Source organism: Cherax quadricarinatus, chromosome 52 (genome assembly GCF_038502225.1).
Source record: "Cherax quadricarinatus isolate ZL_2023a chromosome 52, ASM3850222v1, whole genome shotgun sequence".
Classification (NCBI taxonomy): Eukaryota; Metazoa; Arthropoda; class Malacostraca; order Decapoda; family Parastacidae; genus Cherax; species Cherax quadricarinatus.
The window spans coordinates 7840759-7860514 of NC_091343.1; the positions used below are offsets into that span (position 1 = coordinate 7840759).

A 19756-nucleotide genomic window follows, 5' to 3' on the forward strand; every position below is an offset into this window, starting at 1 on the left:
TGAGGACACAGGAGACATTCTCATTACTGTGATGAGTGAGGACACAGGAGACACTCTCACTACTGTGTGATGAATGAGGACACAGGAGACACTCTCATTACTGTGTGATGAGTGAGGACACGGGAGACACTCTCACTACTGTGTGATAAGTGAGGACACAGGAGACACTCACTACTGTGTGATGAGTGAGGACACAGGAGACACTCTCACTACTGTGTGATGAGTGAGGACACAGGAGACACTCACTACTGTGTGATGAGTGAGGACACAGGAGACACTCTCACTACTGTGTGATGAGTGAGGACACAGGAGACACTCACTACTGTGTGATGAGTGAGGACACAGGAGACACTCTCACTACTGTGTGATGAGTGAGGACACAGGAGACACTCTCACTACTGTGTGATGAGTGAGGACACAGGAGACACTCTCACTACTGTGTGATGAGTGAGGACACAGGAGACACTCTCATTACTGTGTGATGAGTGAGGACACGGGAGACACTCTCACTACTGTGTGATGAGTGAGGACACAGGAGACACTCACTACTGTGTGATGAGTGAGGACACGGGAGACACTCTCACTACTGTGTGATGAGTGAGGACACAGAAGACACTCTCACTACTGTGTGATGAGTGAGGAAACAGGAGATACTCACTGCTGTGTGATGAGTGGTGATGAGTGACTACATGGGAGACACTCTCACTGCTGTGTGATGATTGAGGACACGGGAGACACTCACTGCTGTATGATGAGTGATGATAATTGAGGACACGGGAGACACTCGCACTGCTGTGTGATGAGTGGTGATGATTGAGGACACGGGAGACACTCTCACTACTGTGCGATGAGTGAGGAAACAGGAGATACTCACTGCTGTGTGATGAGTGGTGATGAGTGACTACATGGGAGACACTCTCACTGCTGTGTGATGATTGAGGATACGGGAGACACTCGCACTGCTGTGTGATGAGTGGTGATAAATGGGGACACGGGAGACACTCTCACTACTGTGTGATGAGTGGTGATAAATGAGGACACGGGAGACACTCTCACTACTGTGCGATGAATGGTGATGATTGAGGACACGGGAGACAATTTCACTGCTGTGTGATGATGATTGAGGACACGGGAGACACTCTCACTACTGTGCAGGGAGTGGTGATTATTGAGGACACGGGAGACACACTCACTACTGTGCAGGGAGTGGTGATTATTGAGGACACGGGAGACACTCTCACTACTGTGCAGGGAGTGGTGATTATTGAGGACACGGGAGACACACTCACTACTGTGCAGGGAGTGGTGATTATTGAGGACACGGGAGACACACTCACTACTGTGCAGGGAGTGGTGATTATTGAGGACACGGGAGACACACTCACTACTGTGCAGGGAGTGGTGATTATTGAGGACACGGGAGGCACTCTCACTACTGTGCAGGGAGTGGTGATTATTGAGGACACGGGAGACACACTCACTACTGTGCAGGGAGTGGTGATTATTGAGGACACGGGAGACACTCTCACTACTGTGCAGGGAGTGGTGATTATTGAGGACACGGGAGACACTCTCACTACTGTGCAGGGAGTGGTGATTATTGAGGACACGGGAGACACTCTCACTACTGTGCAGGGAGTGGTGATTATTGAGGACACGGGAGGCACTCTCACTACTGTGTGATAAGTGGCGATGAGTGAGGACACGGGAGACACTCTCACTACTGTGCAGGGAGTGGTGATTATTGAGGACACGGGAGACACTCTCACTACTGTGCAGGGAGTGGTGATTATTGAGGACACGGGAGACACTCTCACTACTGTGCAGGGAGTGGTGATTATTGAGGACACGGGAGGCACTCTCACTACTGTGCAGGGAGTGGTGATTATTGAGGACACGGGAGACACTCTCACTACTGTGCAGGGAGTGGTGATTATTGAGGACACGGGAGGCACTCTCACTACTGTGCAGGGAGTGGTGATTATTGAGGACACGGGAGACACTCTCACTACTGTGCAGGGAGTGGTGATTATTGAGGACACGGGAGACACTCTCACTACTGTGCAGGGAGTGGTGATTATTGAGGACACGGGAGGCACTCTCACTACTGTGCAGGGAGTGGTGATTATTGAGGACACGGGAGACACTCTCACTACTGTGCAGGGAGTGGTGATTATTGAGGACACGGGAGACACTCTCACTACTGTGCAGGGAGTGGTGATTATTGAGGACACGGGAGACACACTCACTACTGTGCAGGGAGTGGTGATTATTGAGGACACGGGAGGCACTCTCACTACTGTGCAGGGAGTGGTGATTATTGAGGACACGGGAGACACACTCACTACTGTGCAGGGAGTGGTGATTATTGAGGACACGGGAGACACTCTCACTACTGTGCAGGGAGTGGTGATTATTGAGGACACGGGAGACACTCTCACTACTGTGCAGGGAGTGGTGATTATTGAGGACACGGGAGACACACTCACTACTGTGCAGGGAGTGGTGATTATTGAGGACACGGGAGGCACTCTCACTACTGTGCAGGGAGTGGTGATTATTGAGGACACGGGAGACACTCTCACTACTGTGCAGGGAGTGGTGATTATTGAGGACACGGGAGACACTCTCACTACTGTGCAGGGAGTGGTGATTATTGAGGACACGGGAGACACACTCACTACTGTGCAGGGAGTGGTGATTATTGAGGACACGGGAGGCACTCTCACTACTGTGCAGGGAGTGGTGATTATTGAGGACACGGGAGGCACTCTCACTACTGTGCAGGGAGTGGTGATTATTGAGGACACGGGAGGCACTCTCACTACTGTGCAGGGAGTGGTGATTATTGAGGACACGGGAGACACTCTCACTACTGTGCAGGGAGTGGTGATTATTGAGGACACGGGAGACACACTCACTACTGTGCAGGGAGTGGTGATTATTGAGGACACGGGAGGCACTCTCACTACTGTGCAGGGAGTGGTGATTATTGAGGACACGGGAGGCACTCTCACTACTGTGCAGGGAGTGGTGATTATTGAGGACACGGGAGGCACTCTCACTACTGTGCAGGGAGTGGTGATTATTGAGGACACGGGAGGACACTCTCACTACTGTGCAGGGAGTGGTGATTATTGAGGACACGGGAGGCACTCTCACTACTGTGCAGGGAGTGGTGATTATTGAGGACACGGGAGGCACTCTCACTACTGTGCAGGGAGTGGTGATTATTGAGGACACGGGAGGCACTCTCACTACTGTGCAGGGAGTGGTGATTATTGAGGACACGGGAGGCACTCTCACTACTGTGCAGGGAGTGGTGATTATTGAGGACACGGGAGGCACTCTCACTACTGTGTGATGAGTGGTGATGATTGAGGACACGGGAGACACTCTCACTACTGTGTGATGAGTGGTGATGATTGAGGACACGGGAGACACTCTTAATGCTGGATTTTTAACTTATAATATTTACCTTTGTGAGTGGACTGGCGATTCTAATTCTTCCCTGATTTTGTTCTGTAGTGTCAGTAGTGTGTATGACAGTGTCCTCTAAATGATCAGCTAGAAGTGTTTGTCTCCTGTGTCAGTAGCTGGTATTTCAGCCTCATGAAAGTCCCCGCTGATGTGTTTCAGGCATGAACACACCAGTTTTGTGTGTGTTTGTTATGGTGGGAGAAGAAGTGAGTGAAATAATAGTTATTTCTGAGTTTCCAGTTTACGTGGAATTGTGTAGGTGTTGCTGAATTTAATTAAACATCCAGAGAAGAAATAACGTTATCAGGGATGAACTGAATGGAAGGTTTAATCGTGTTGAGTCAGTTTCAAAAAGGGTTCTAGGCTGAATTGCCTGAATGTGATAAGAATGTCGTTAAAATATCGGAGCCAAGTTATGGTAGATGGGAGATTGCTGAAGGGCTGAGTTTTCAAGCCATTCTGTGTATTGGTTAGTGAGCACCACACTGACGGGGGATCCCATTGTCTTCCCATACTTTTATCTGAAGGGGAGTTGCTAAGGATGAAGTAGATGAAATTTATACATAATACTTTGAAGTCGATTAAATCCTGCCAAAGTACAGGTAGATCTAGGTGGAGCTGAATTTTTCTGCAGAAATGAAGAAATGGTTCGATCAGTAAGAACACGTGTAAATGGATGTAAGGTGTAAGATAACTAACTTTTAGTTCCATATGTTGATGTCGTGAACTCTGTTATGTTCTCTTGAGTGGCGATGGTGGGTGTTGCTGACGGTGCTCAGGTGTTTACAGTTTGTTTTGTTTCTTGTTGATGCTGATCAGCTAGCAGAGTTTCCTCTCTAGTTCTGAACGTTGTAAAGATTATTCAGGCGTCAGAGAGAAACTTTTCGATGGTTTCCTCAAGTATTAGTTGTGTGGGAGTGACATGTGTTGCATTACGTGAGAAGTTCGTTTATCTTCCTCATGTACTTCCTCTGTTAAGAATCACATCACCTCCCTTATCGATGGTAGAAATCATGATGCTCGAGTCTCCGTACCACTGAGGTACCTGGGGATCTATATAGGGTGAGAGTTCAAGGAACCTTACTTGAAATCCGCTTCAATGAAATTGTAGCTGTGTGTGAGGAGGTCCACTTTTGAACAGGTTTGTATAGTCCTGTGGTGAATCTGAACCCAAGACTCAGTACTTCTGTCTCAGTGACGGAAAGTACGTACTTAGCTCCAAGCACTTTTTTTTTGGAAAAGTTCGAAGGTATTATAGTTGAGTTTCGACTTCTGTAACTCATTAAATTCAGAAGTCATAGTCCTGATCCTCTCAGCCACTTTCCTGGAGTGTGTCTGAATAGTCCTCCCAGTGTGCGTGCTATGCTGAAAGTGGTGCACTGGGTAAGTGGTGTAGTGGTGGAGAGAGAGGATGATCAAAGGAGGTGAGATGGCTGGGAGTGGATCTCGGCGGAACGATCTCCTCGATGCACTGAAGCAAGAAACAATGTTCCCGAGGCTGTAAGCCTTCTGGAGAAGGATTCGTGTACTTCAACGATGCTGCAGTGTCAACACATAATGTTAGATGACACTTCTTGTAGATAAATAAAATAAAAAAACAGACTAAGTGGAGAGGGAACATTTATTTAGATTGACCTTTGGCAATGCTTGAGCTTTATCATATCAGTAATACAAGGAGCAACACGACATGACATTATATATAGAAATAGGAAAGACAACAGGAAAAGTTGGATGTCATCTGTAGTGATAAGACGTGCGGACGCCGGAGTACTCCCTTAACTCACTCTCTCCCTACTTGACCCTGAAGATACGTCAAGACTATGGAGAACCTGCCATATAACTCTAATAGGATTTCTACTACCGATGAGGGAGGTGTTGGGACCCTTAATAGTCAGGACAACATTAAGATGTTGTCCTGACTATTAAGGGTCCAAATTCAGTACGTACGACACTGTCACATGATCCATACTTGATCCATACTTCCTTTCTGACTCTCGTAGGATCTTAAAGTGCTCAGAACCGGCTAGCAAAATCTGTTGTCTCATTCTCGTCATCCTGAAAATAGCTAATATGTAAGAGGTCTCTAAAACAAAATCAGTGTTCCAATGAGAGCCATAACATCAGTCATGGGCAGCGTGCTACACCAGTTTGTAGGAGTTCTTGCCAAGCATCTGGTTAAATACGTGGGCATACCTGGACACCTTTAGTAACGCCTATCTGCGTCACTCAAGACACGTTAACAGACTTTGCATCAATACAAGGAATAAAAAGTTAACTAGCTTAACCTTAACATATTTGTTCACCGCCTTCTCCACAGGAAAACACAACTCTACAAAGTTATATCTATACTCCGCCTCACGGTACCATGCATAAATTTCAGCACTTCACCTTCAACAACACCGCTAGAAATAAAGGTACGGCATGACAATGGGATCTCCCATCGGCACTATATACACTGAACTACTGTATACAAGGAAACACTTGAAAGTGAATTTTCATAGAAATTCCATCCAGGGTAACGTGACTCCGATATGTTGACCACAATCTTCTTGAACACATCCACTCGACTTAACTTGGAATTTTTGTGTATGTGACTCGGCACGACTGAACCTCCGTTCACTTCACCTTTTAAAACTGACCACAGTGACTTTATATCCTTCCTGGATGTTTAATTAATCAAGAGTTAAAAACTCCCTCAAATTCCAGTTTATAAGAAAACTACAAGTAAAGATGATGATTATATTTAACGCGAGATAACAGGTACAGTCAAGTGCATGTCGAATACACTTGTGCAGCGTATAATGTTTTCATTCAGGACACGTTTCGCTCACCATCTTTATGCAAACATGATCTTATTCGCTTTTTCTCGCTCTTCCTTCTCCTCCTCCTCCTCCTCCAATTCCTTCTCTTTTCTTAAATCCTCATCCTTACTTTCTATGACGTGCCTAATAGGTAAAACTGGTCAATATTAATGTAAAAATTAATAATTTTGTACCAAAAGAACCTTAGAAAACTTACCTAACGTTATTAAAACAAATGCAATTAATTTAGCCTAACATAACTAAATATATTTTAGATAAATTTACAATAATTTAATAATAAACAATATTTTTTTTCGTTAGGTTCAGAATGATTTTTCCGAAATTATTGCATACACAAATTTTCGCCTGCCTTATTCGGCAAGAAGAACGTTGCTATTTACGCCAAAATCGCAAGTTTATACCTATGCGTCACGATATATATATATATATATATATATATATATATATATATATATATATATATATATATATATATATATATATATATATATATATATATACACTCTCAAAAGCTTCTTCTGTGTTATTAACTGTAGACAGTACCTACGATTGATGTACCAGACAGGTGTGTGCAACATCTGGGTATCAATATTGATGACAAGTGTCACTCGCACAACGAGCTTCTTTTCTCCAGTACAGAAGTCACTTTCTTAATACTGGAGTCAGTGCATAGAAGGTGGTCAGTCCCTAAGGCCTTATAGAAGGTGGTCAGTCCCTCAGACATGATAGAAGGTGGTCAGTCCCTCAGACATGATAGAAGGTGGTCAGTCCCTCAGACATGATAGAAGGTGGTCAGTCCTTCAGTCATGATAGAAGATGACCAGTCATTCAGTCATGATAGAAGATGATCAGTCCCTAAGGCATTATAGAAGGTGGTCAGTCCCTCAGTCATGATATAAGGTGTTCAGTCCCACAGTCATGATATAAGGTAGTCAGTCCCTCAGTCATGATATAAGGAAGTCAGCCCCTCAAACATGATAGAAGGTGGTCAGTCCCTCAGTCATGATATAAGGTAGTCATCCCCTCAGACATGATAGAAGGTGGTCAGTCCCTCAGTCATGATATAAGGTAGTCAGCCCCTCGAACATGATAGAAGGTGGCCAGTCCCTCAGTCATGATATAAGGTAGTCAGCCCCTCAGACATGATAGAAGGTGGTCAGTCCCTCAGTCATGATATAAGGTAGTCAGCCCCTCGAACATGACAGAAGGTGGCCAGTCCCGCAGTCATGATATAAGGTAGTCAGCCCCTCAGACATGATAGAAGGTGGTCAGTCCCTCAGTCATGATATAAGGTAGTCAGCCCCTCAGACATGATAGAAGGTGGTCAGTCCCTCAGTCATGATATAAGGTAGTCAGCCCCTCAGACATGATAGAAGGTGGTCAGTCCCTCAGTCATGATATAAGGTAGTCAGCCCCTCAGACATGATAGAAGGTGGTCAGTCCCTCAGTCATGATATAAGGTAGTCAGGCCCTCAGACATGACAGAACGTTTTGGCCATGTATTATTCAACAACCATGTCTTCCATGTATGCTGAGATAATACCAATACGATGTCTACACATTTTGCTTCACTCTGAGCGAACGTTTTGCCAGTAAAAACTTGCAGTGTATGGAATGTCTGGCCACTCCTACCTTTCACCTTCCTGTAATAAAGCAACCCCCACCCCCTTCCTCTCCGATTAAATTGGTCACATGTGATGTGTGAATTTTTAGTGAGAAGCTTCAGAAATTAATAATAATAATAATAATAATAATAATAATATTATTATTATTATTTATTACGATCACAGGTAATAAATGGCCTGTGAGACCTGGTCGAAATGGGAATTAGAGCAAACAAACTCAGCAGTAGACTATAATGTATATTTACCTTCACCCACTATATACAGGTATGTACATTATGTACAGTATATACAGATAGAATAATAAGTATACACCACGGTGAAAGACGGCAAAGCAGAAGCCAGAGAGAGTGCACCGTACTCAACCAGCAGGTAGGCAAGTCTGCCAATGCTTACCACAAGTGAACCACATTGCTTCAGCTTTGGCGGGCTTGCCTATGATTGGTCAATGAACCTAGATACTGATTTAACGATGGGTACCCTATCGATCGTTAAACCCTTAGCACCCAGTTCACTGGTTGGGAGTGTGACATACAGGGAATAAATTGTGACATACTCTTTGTATGCCACACTATTATTTCGTTGCTATTATTTTTGTCACTATTACTGCTAATGTCATTATTGTGATTATTGTTATTTAGTTTTTTATTAACACATCGGCCGTTTCCCACCTAGGCAGGGTAACCCAAAAGAGAAGAAACACTTTCATCATCATTCACTCCATTGCTGTCTTGCCAGAGGCATGCCTAAACTACAGTTCAAAAATGCAACCTATCATCACCCCTCCTTCAGAGGGCAGACACTGTACTTCCCTCCTCCAGGACTCAAGTCCTTCCTGCCGGTTTCCCTGAGTCCCTTCATAATTGTTACCTTGCTCATACTCCAACAGCACGTCGACTTATAAAAACCATTTGTCTCCACTCCCTCCTATCTAACACGTTCATGCATACTTTCTGGAAGTCCAAGCTCCTCTCATACAAAACTTACTTTACCCCCTCTCTCCAACCTTTCCTAGACTGACCCCAACTCCGCCTTCCTTCCACTACAGATTTATACGCTCTCGAAGTCATTCTAAATGTCCGCACCACCTCAACAACCCCTCCTCAGCTCTCTGGTTAATACTTTTAGTAGCCCCACACCTCCTCCTAATTTCCAAACTACGGATTCTCTGCATATATTCACACCACACATTGCCTTCAGACACGACATCTCCACTGCCTCCAGCCTTCTTCTTGTTGCAACATTCACCACCCATGCTTCATACCCTTATAAGACCGTTGGTATAGTTATACTCTCATAGATTCCCCTTTTTGCTTCCGTGGATAATGTTCTATGTCTCCACAGACTCTTTAGTGCACCACTCACCTTTTTCCCCTCATCAGCTCTATAATTTAGCTCGTTTGTCATAGACCCATCTGCTGACAAGTCCACTCCCAAATATCTGAATACAGTCATTTCCTCTATTCTCCAGTTATTATTATTATTATTATTATTATTATTATTATTATTATTATTATTATTATTATTATTATTATTATTATTATTATTATTATTATTATTATGCAACTGATAGTGTAAAACATTTTAACCCTTAACCTTTCTGCAACTGTAAACTCATTCACAAACTTGATAACAATCTAAGATTTCAAGTTTACCGCAAACCTACCAACAAAAATGATCTCACCCACTTCTATTCCAGTCATGATGCTAAGACAGAAGAGGCATCGTCATTGAATTTTTCCTCAGAGCTTACCGTATTTGTAGTTCTGAATTTCTTGACCAGGAATGTACTTACACCAAACCTTCACTGATCTACATTTTTTTTCCTTTTTTCATCAAAGACTGCAAGAAAAAAGCTCTTCAGATCATAAATTCTCCACGCACCAACACCACTCCTAACAAAGTTATCATCCTTACCAACAGCCAGGTTGCACTGAACGTTTCCAAGGTACTCGCACAAACTAACACTAGAGTCGCCATCGCATCCAGCACTTCCCTAAAGGATCTAACTAGGACAAAATCGAACAACCATGAACCAGTTAATGCAGGAGTTTACACTATACCTTGTGGAGGCTGTGACAAAGATATAGGTAGGGGAAACAGCAAGGAACCTCGAAACACGCCTCAGTGAACACATCAACGCATGTCGGAATGATAACTTGAACAATGCTTGCGTACAACACCGGAATTCCACCAACCACCTCATGAAATTCAACGACGCAGGCGTAAATGCATTGAATTATCATTAATCGCTGTTTCTAACACAAACAAAATAAAGGCAGCTTCATCATCTCTGAAGTATTAGGAAGAATCCTCCTCAAAACAGCAAACCCTGCCATCACATAATCTCTGTTACACAATAACACAACAGAGAAGGAACACTGAAACAGACCTTCTCAGATCCAACCACCAACAGAAATATTTGTCTAACCTATTTTTATGCTACTCAAGTAATATTTTTTTTGACCTTTTACCCATGTGCAAGTTGATTGTTCTACCATATTGTATTACTACTACTATTACAACTTATATTACTACTACTACTACTGCTACCACTAGTATTACACCTCACTCTAAGCCTATATATACCCTCTGTGTCCATGTATTGTTTGTAACGGCTTGACAAAGCTCCTGGAGAGCGAAACGTTGCCACAATAAAATGTCACATTAGTTGCACTTGTGTCCTTTTACTTTACAAACTGTAAACACATGGTCAGAGTATAATTAATATATATACAGGACAACATCTGTAAACGATTTACTAAAATCTCTTTTACTGTAAAGAGATAAATTAACTGTAGAAGTGTATTAAGACATGACCATTTTCGCATAGTGATATTCCATTGTCAGTGGTTCCAATATGTTTTCACAGAAATATTTTTTTGCTGTAATATAATGTATAAATTCATTTTTTGTGTATCATATTATTTTACTAAGTGTTATTATTCACTGTACTAATTAGTGCTAGTGTTAACAAGGTGTAGTGATTAAGTTTGAGTCATTGTTAAGGAGTTTTATAAAGAGTTTGTGTGTGGGGTATGAGATGGGTTCGAAAGCTTGGAGGGAATACGAAACCAAGGTATGGGAATCGGGGCTCACTTCATGTCTTTGCTCGCTTGGACAGTTTTTTTTTTTCAACTATCCACATCGATTATCTGCTACCAACAAGGTTTAGCAGCAACCAAGTACCTATGAAGATATGCACACTGAAGGTATACCAGAGAGTGGCTAAGTTCAACCAGACCAGGCACACTGAAGGTATACCAGAGAGTGGCTAAGTTCAACCAGACCAGGCACACTGAAGGTATACCAGAGAGTGGCTAAGTTCAACCAGACCAGGCACACTAAGGAAATGCCATACAATTACTAGAGGCCTTGACAACTCTGGTCTTGGAGGATCAGACCAGGCTTGTAATCTGGTAATCTGAAAATCTCTTGTGTTAGCCTGAAGAAGGAATATAGTCCAACTGGATCAGGGAAATATTCAGCGACACCATGTTAAGGCAAGGAATTTTGTGAAAGTGAGAGCCATAATTTTTACCTGATTATGAACATAAATTAATAGATGTCCTGCTGATGTAAGGGTTAAGACTGTATTTTACATTTTTGATTGACTTAAATGATTCTTAGTATTGAGTCTTGTAAATATTTGTTCTGCTGGTGTCTAATTGCAGATCTCCCTGTAATGTATGAGAGTCTATTAAATTGTAAGCTGTATTATCTTTGCTTCATTAGCCCCTCGAGTTATGTATTCAGGGTCCATTTGTGAAAATTAAACTGGGTGATATGTGTAATAACCATTTTTTTGAGAGTCAAGCCTCTAATAAGGTGCCTACTGATAATTTCCAGGCCAAGCTACCCTAAGAGCCAGTACATTTTACAACTAATACAGGAGGGCCTCGCTGATACAGCACTTTAGGTTCCAGGCTACTGCCGTAAAGTGAATCATAGTTTTTTCCACGTTCAAAGACTGATAACATGTTTACATTATCATATTTTAAGTGAGCAATATAGCTAGGCCTAAAAAATGCATATGCAATACACTTATTACATTCCTTAAAATATTTTCGTCCTTAGCTTATAGTGAGTGGTGAATATATTTATTGCAGGAAGTCTGAATAAATGAGGAATGGCAATAATTGAAAACCGATGTATTATTAAAAAGCTGTAAAGCGGGACCTCCTTGTATCCTGTCTTCACTATCCCGTATTATTCCCCATTGGGTTTTTTCCTGCTTTAACCCAAATTTCGTGTCTCTCTCTTCTGTTGTGACTTTAGCTACTTGCATCTCTTCTACTAAAAGAACAGATAATGGCGGCATATCTACTTAATTGAGAGAATTGAACCTTATCTTTCTCTCAAATTTGATTTATTTTCCTTTGTATTCGTTTCCCCATTTTTTTTTTTTCCTCCACTCCGAATCTCCGCCTGTTGACCCTGAGATTGGACTGGGGTAGAACCTTCGTTTTACTCTGCTGTTTCGCCTCTCCTCACAACGTTGCATCTACATATAAACATTCTTGTATATATGTTTAGGTAAGAAGCCCAGTTAGTGACGTTTTCTCTTCTTGTTTCTTACAGTTGCGCATGTCGTTGTTCTAGTGTTGGTTGAAGGGCGAAACACCGCAGGTATGTGGGCACACAACCAGCCTTTGTTTCCATATTGTTTCACTTTAAGCACTATTTACCTTATATTTCTACAATGTTTCCCTCCAAGAAAGTCTTCGTTGGACCAATGATGGTTCCCTACACTGTACTTTCTACTCTACACTGTACTTTCTACCCTACACTGTACTTTCTACACTACACTGTACTTTCTACCCTACACTGTACTTTCTACCCTACACTGTACTTTCTACCCTACACTGTACTTTCTACCCTACACTGTACTTTCTACCCTACACTGTACTTTCTACCCTACACTGTGCTTCCTTCCCTTCACTATACTTTTTTCCCTACACTGCACTTTCTTCTCTACACTATATTTTCTTCTCTACACTGTATTTTGTTATCTACACTGTATTTTCTTCTCAACACTGTATTTCCTTCTCTACACTGTATTTTCTTCTCTACGTTGTACTTTCTCCTCTACACTGTACTTTCTTCTTTACACTGTACTTCCTTCTCTACACTGTATTTTCTTCTCTACACTGTACTTTCTCCTCTGCACTGCACTTTCTTCTCTACACTGTACTCTCTTCCCCATACTGTACTTTCTCATCTGCATTGTATTTTTTCCCGCTATACTGTACTTTCTTCCCTACACTGTACTTTCTCCTCTATATTGTACTTTCTCCTCTACACTGTACTTTCTTCCTTACACTGTATTTTATCCTTTAAACTGTGCTTTCTCCTCTATGTTGTACTTTCTTCTCTACACTGTACTTTCTCTTCTATATTGCACTTTCTCCTTTACATTACACTTTCTTCCCTACACTGTCCTTTCTCCTCTATATCGTACTTTCCCCTCTACATGGTACTTTCCCCTCTACACTGTACTTTCTCTTCTACAGGGTACTTTCTCCTTTGCATTGTACTTTCTCCTCTACACTGTACTTTCTCCTCTACATTGTACTTTCTCCTCTACACTGTACTTTCTCCTCTACATTGTACTTTCTCCTCTACACTGTACTTTCTCCTCTACATTGTACTTTCTCCTCTACACTGTACTTTCTCCTCTACATTGTACTTTCTCCTCTACACTGTACTTTCTCCTCTACATTGTACTTTCTCCTCTACACTGTACTTTCTCCTCTACACTGTACTTTCTCCTCTACACTGTACTTTCTCCTCTACACTGAACTTTCTACTCTACACTGTACTTTCTCCTCTACACGGTACTTTCTCCTCTACGATGTACTTTCTCCTCTACACTGTACTTTCTCCTCTACACTGTACTTTCTCCTCTACACTGTACTTTCTCCTCTACACTGAACTTTCTCCTCTACACTGTACTTTCTCCTCTGCACAGTACTTTCTCCTCTACATTATACTTTCTCCTCTACACTTTACTTTCTTTTCTGCACGGTACTTTCTCCTTTACAATGTACTTTCTCCTCTACACTGTACTTTCTCCTCTACACTGTACTTTCTCCTCTTTACTATACTTATATAATATTTATGCTATTCCAAATTAATAATAATAATATTATTGTTGTTGTTATTTGATGGTCACTGTCCAGTGTTCCTGTCATTGATGGTCACTGTCCAGTGTTCCTGTCACTGATGTTCACTGTCCAGTGTTCCTGTCATTGATGGTCACTGTCCAGTGTTCCTGTCATTGATGGTCACTGTCCAGTGTTCCTGTCATTGATGGTCACTGTCCAGTGTTCCTGTCACTGATGTTCACTGTCCAGTGTTCCTGTCATTGATGTTCACTGTCCAGTGTTCCTGTCATTGATGGTCACTGTCCAGTGTTCCTGTCATTGATGGTCACTGTCCAGTGTTCCTGTCATTGATGGTCACTGTCCAGTGTTCCTGTCATTGATGGTCACTGTCCAGTGTTCCTGTCATTGATGGTCACTGTCCAGTGTTCCTGTCATTGATGGTCACTGTCCAGTGTTCCTGTCATTGATGTTCACTGTCCAGTGTTCCTGTCATTGATGGTCACTGTCCAGTGTTCCTGTCATTGATGGTCACTGTCCAGTGTTCCTGTCATTGATGGTCACTGTCCAGTGTTCCTGTCATTGATGGTCACTGTCCAGTGTTCCTGTCACTGATGTTCACTGTCCAGTGTTCCTGTCACTGATGTTCACTGTCCAGTGTTCCTGTCATTGATGGTCACGGTCCAGTGTTCCTGTCATTGATGTTCACTGTCCAGTGTTCCTGTCATTGATGGTCACTGTCCAGTGTTCCTGTCACTGATGTTCACTGTCCAGTGTTCCTGTCACTGATGTTCACTGTCCAGTGTTCCTGTCATTGATGGTCACTGTCCAGTGTTCCTGTCATTGATGGTCACGGTCCAGTGTTCCTGTCATTGATGGTCACTGTCCAGTGTTCCTGTCATTGATGGTCACGGTCCAGTGTTCCTGTCATTGATGTTCACTGTCCAGTGTTCCTGTCACTGATGTTCACTGTCCAGTGTTCCTGTCATTGATGTTCACTGTCCAGTGTTCCTGTCACTGATGTTCACTGTCCAGTGTTCCTGTCACTGATGTTCACTGTCCAGTGTTCCTGTCATTGATGGTCACTGTCCAGTGTTCCTGTCATTGATGGTCACTGTCCAGTGTTCCTGTCATTGATGGTCACTGTCCAGTGTTCCTGTCATTGATGGTCACTGTCCAGTGTTCCTGTCATTGATGGTCACTGTCCAGTGTTCCTGTCACTGATGTTCACTGTCCAGTGTTCCTGTCATTGATGGTCACGGTCCAGTGTTCCTGTCATTGATGTTCACTGTCCAGTGTTCCTGTCACTGATGTTCACTGTCCAGTGTTCCTGTCATTGATGTTCACTGTCCAGTGTTCCTGTCACTGATGTTCACTGTCCAGTGTTCCTGTCACTGATGTTCACTGTCCAGTGTTCCTGTCACTGATGTTCACTGTCCAGTGTTCCTGTCATTGATGGTCACTGTCCAGTGTTCCTGTCACTGATGTTCACTGTCCAGTGTTCCTGTCATTGATGTTCACTGTCCAGTGTTCCTGTCACTGATGTTCACTGTCCAGTGTTCCTGTCACTGATGTTCACTGTCCAGTGTTCCTGTCATTGATGTTCACTGTCCAGTGTTCCTGTCACTGATGTTCACTGTCCAGTGTTCCTGTCACTGATGTTCACTGTCCAGTGTTCCTGTCACTGATGTTCACTGTCCAGTGTTCCTGTCACTGATGTTCACTGTCCAGTGTTCCTGTCACTGATGTTCACTGTCCAGTGTTCCTGTCACTGATGTTCACTGTCCAGTGTTCCTGTCACTGATGTTCACTGTCCAGTGTTCCTGTCACTGATGTTCACTGTCCAGTGTTCCTGTCACTGATGTTCACTGTCCAGTGTTCCTGTCACTGATGTTCACTGTCCAGTGTTCCTGTCACTGATGTTCACTGTCCAGTGTTCCTGTCACTGATGTTCACTGTCCAGTGTTCCTGTCACTGATGTTCACTGTCCAGTGTTCCTGTCATTGATGGTCACTGTCCAGTGTTCCTGTCATTGATGGTCACTGTCCAGTGTTCCTGTCACTGATGTTCACTGTCCAGTGTTCCTGTCACTGATGTTCACTGTCCAGTGTTCCTGTCATTGATGGTCACTGTCCAGTGTTCCTGTCATTGATGGTCACTGTCCAGTGTTCCTGTCACTGATGGTCACTGTCCAGTGTTCCTGTCATTGATGGTCACTGTCCAGTGTTCCTGTCACTGATGTTCACTGTCCAGTGTTCCTGTCATTGATGTTCACTGTCCAGTGTTCCTGTCATTGATGGTCACTGTCCAGTGTTCCTGTCATTGATGGTCACTGTCCAGTGTTCCTGTCACTGATGTTCACTGTCCAGTGTTCCTGTCATTGATGGTCACTGTCCAGTGTTCCTGTCACTGATGTTCACTGTCCAGTGTTCCTGTCATTGATGGTCACTGTCCAGTGTTCCTGTCATTGATGGTCACTGTCCAGTGTTCCTGTCATTGATGGTCACTGTCCAGTGTTCCTGTCATTGATGGTCACTGTCCAGTGTTCCTGTCATTGATGGTCACTGTCCAGTGTTCCTGTCATTGATGGTCACTGTCCAGTGTTCCTGTCATTGATGGTCACTGTCCAGTGTTCCTGTCATTGATGGTCACTGTCCAGTGTTCCTGTCATTGATGGTCACTGTCCAGTGTTCCTGTCATTGATGTTCACTGTCCAGTGTTCCTGTCATTGATGGTCACTGTCCAGTGTTCCTGTCATTGATGGTCACTGTCCAGTGTTCCTGTCACTGATGTTCACTGTCCAGTGTTCCTGTCATTGATGGTCACTGTCCAGTGTTCCTGTCATTGATGTTCACTGTCCAGTGTTCCTGTCACTGATGTTCACTGTCCAGTGTTCCTGTCACTGATGTTCACTGTCCAGTGTTCCTGTCATTGATGGTCACTGTCCAGTGTTCCTGTCACTGATGTTCACTGTCCAGTGTTCCTGTCATTGATGGTCACTGTCCAGTGTTCCTGTCACTGATGTTCACTGTCCAGTGTTCCTGTCATTGATGTTCACTGTCCAGTGTTCCTGTCATTGATGGTCACTGTCCAGTGTTCCTGTCATTGATGGTCACTGTCCAGTGTTCCTGTCATTGATGGTCACTGTCCAGTGTTCCTGTCACTGATGTTCACTGTCCAGTGTTCCTGTCACTGATGTTCACTGTCCAGTGTTCCTGTCATTGATGGTCACTGTCCAGTGTTCCTGTCATTGATGGTCACTGTCCAGTGTTCCTGTCACTGATGTTCACTGTCCAGTGTTCCTGTCATTGATGGTCACTGTCCAGTGTTCCTGTCACTGATGTTCACTGTCCAGTGTTCCTGTCATTGATGGTCACTGTCCAGTGTTCCTGTCATTGATGGTCACTGTCCAGTGTTCCTGTCATTGATGGTCACTGTCCAGTGTTCCTGTCACTGATGTTCACTGTCCAGTGTTCCTGTCATTGATGGTCACTGTCCAGTGTTCCTGTCACTGATGTTCACTGTCCAGTGTTCCTGTCATTGATGGTCACTGTCCAGTGTTCCTGTCATTGATGGTCACTGTCCAGTGTTCCTGTCACTGATGTTCACTGTCCAGTGTTCCTGTCACTGATGTTCACTGTCCAGTGTTCCTGTCATTGATGGTCACTGTCCAGTGTTCCTGTCATTGATGGTCACTGTCCAGTGTTCCTGTCACTGATGTTCACTGTCCAGTGTTCCTGTCACTGATGTTCACTGTCCAGTGTTCCTGTCACTGATGTTCACTGTCCAGTGTTCCTGTCACTGATGTTCACTGTCCAGTGTTCCTGTCACTGATGTTCACTGTCCAGTGTTCCTGTCATTGATGGTCACTGTCCAGTGTTCCTGTCATTGATGGTCACTGTCCAGTGTTCCTGTCATTGATGGTCACTGTCCAGTGTTCCTGTCACTGATGTTCACTGTCCAGTGTTCCTGTCAGTGTTCCTGATGGTCACTGTCCAGTGTTCCTGTCATTGATGGTCACTGTCCAGTGTTCCTGTCATTGATGGTCACTGTCCAGTGTTCCTGTCACTGATGTTCCTGTCACTGTCCAGTGTTCCTGTCATTGATGGTCACTGTCCAGTGTTCCTGTCATTGATGGCCACTGTCCAGTGTTCCTGTCACTGATGTTCACTGTCCAGTGTTCCTGTCACTGATGTTCACTGTCCAGTGTTCCTGTCATTGATGGTCACTGTCCAGTGTTCCTGTCATTGATGGTCACTGTCCAGTGTTCCTGTCACTGATGTTCACTGTCCAGTGTTCCTGTCATTGATGGTCACTGTCCAGTGTTCCTGTCATTGATGGTCACTGTCCAGTGTTCCTGTCACTGATGTTCACTGTCCAGTGTTCCTGTCATTGATGGTCACTGTCCAGTGTTCCTGTCATTGATGGTCACTGTCCAGTGTTCCTGTCATTGATGGTCACTGTCCAGTGTTCCTGTCATTGATGGTCACTGTCCAGTGTTCCTGTCATTGATGGTCACTGTCCAGTGTTCCTGTCACTGATGTTCACTGTCCAGTGTTCCTGTCATTGATGGTCACTGTCCAGTGTTCCTGTCATTGATGGTCACTGTCCAGTGTTCCTGTCACTGATGTTCACTGTCCAGTGTTCCTGTCATTGATGTTCACTATCCAGTGTTCCTATCATTGATGTTCACTATCCAGTGTTCCTATCATTGATGTTCACTATACAGTGTTACTATCATTGACGTTCACTATCCAGTGTTCCTATCATTGATGTTCACTATCCAGTGTTCCTATCATTGATGTTCACTATCCAGTGTTCCTATCATTGATGTTCACTATACAGTGTTACTATCATTGACGTTCACTATCCAGTGTTCCTATCATTGATGTTCACTATCCAGTGTTCCTATCATTGATGTTCACTATACAGTGTTCTTATCATTGATGTTCACTATACAGTGTTCCTATCATTGATGTTCACTATCCAGTGTTCCTATCATTGATGTTCACTATACAGTGTTCCTATCATTGATGTTCACTGTACAGTGTTCCTATCATTGATGTTCACTATACAGTATTCCTATCATTGATGTTCACTATACAGTGTTCCTGGCATTGATGTTCACTATCCAGTGTTCCTATCATTGATGTTCACTATACAGTGTTCCTATCATTGTTGTTCACTATACAGTGTTCCTATCATTGATGTTCACTATACAGTGTTCCTATCATTGATGTTCACTATCCAGTGTTCCTATCATTGATGTTCACTATACAGTGTTCCTATCATTGATGTTCACTATACAGTGTTCTTATCATTGATGTTCACTATCCAGTGTTCCTATCATTGATGTTCACTATCCAGTGTTCCTATCATTGATGTTCACTGTCCAGTGTTCCTATCATTGATGTTCACTATACAGTGTTCCTATCACTGGTGTTCACTACACAGTGTTACTATCATTGATGTTCACTATCCAGTGTTCCTATCAGTGTTCATATCAGTGTTCATATCAGTGTTACTACACAGTGTTACTATCATTGATGTTCACTATCCAGTGTTCCTATCATTGATGTTCACTATCCAGTGTTCCTATCATTGATGTTCACTATCCAGTGTTCCTATCATTGATGTTCACTACACAGTGTTACTATCATTGATGTTCACTATACAGTGTTACTATCATTGATGTTCACTATCCAGTGTTCCTATCATTGATGTTCAC

The 19756-nt window shown here is 43.3% G+C and overlaps 1 protein-coding gene across 1 annotated transcript in view; it reads left to right on the plus strand.

Moving 5' to 3' along the window:
• The window catches only part of fid (fire dancer), a 638212-nt gene that overhangs the window by 212462 nt on the left and 405994 nt on the right, over positions 1-19756 (plus strand). Inside the window, exon 2 of the mRNA XM_070096032.1 lies at positions 12506-12553. The gene's annotated coding sequence lies outside the window, so the exon portion shown is untranslated. The remainder of the gene's footprint in view (positions 1-12505; positions 12554-19756) is intronic.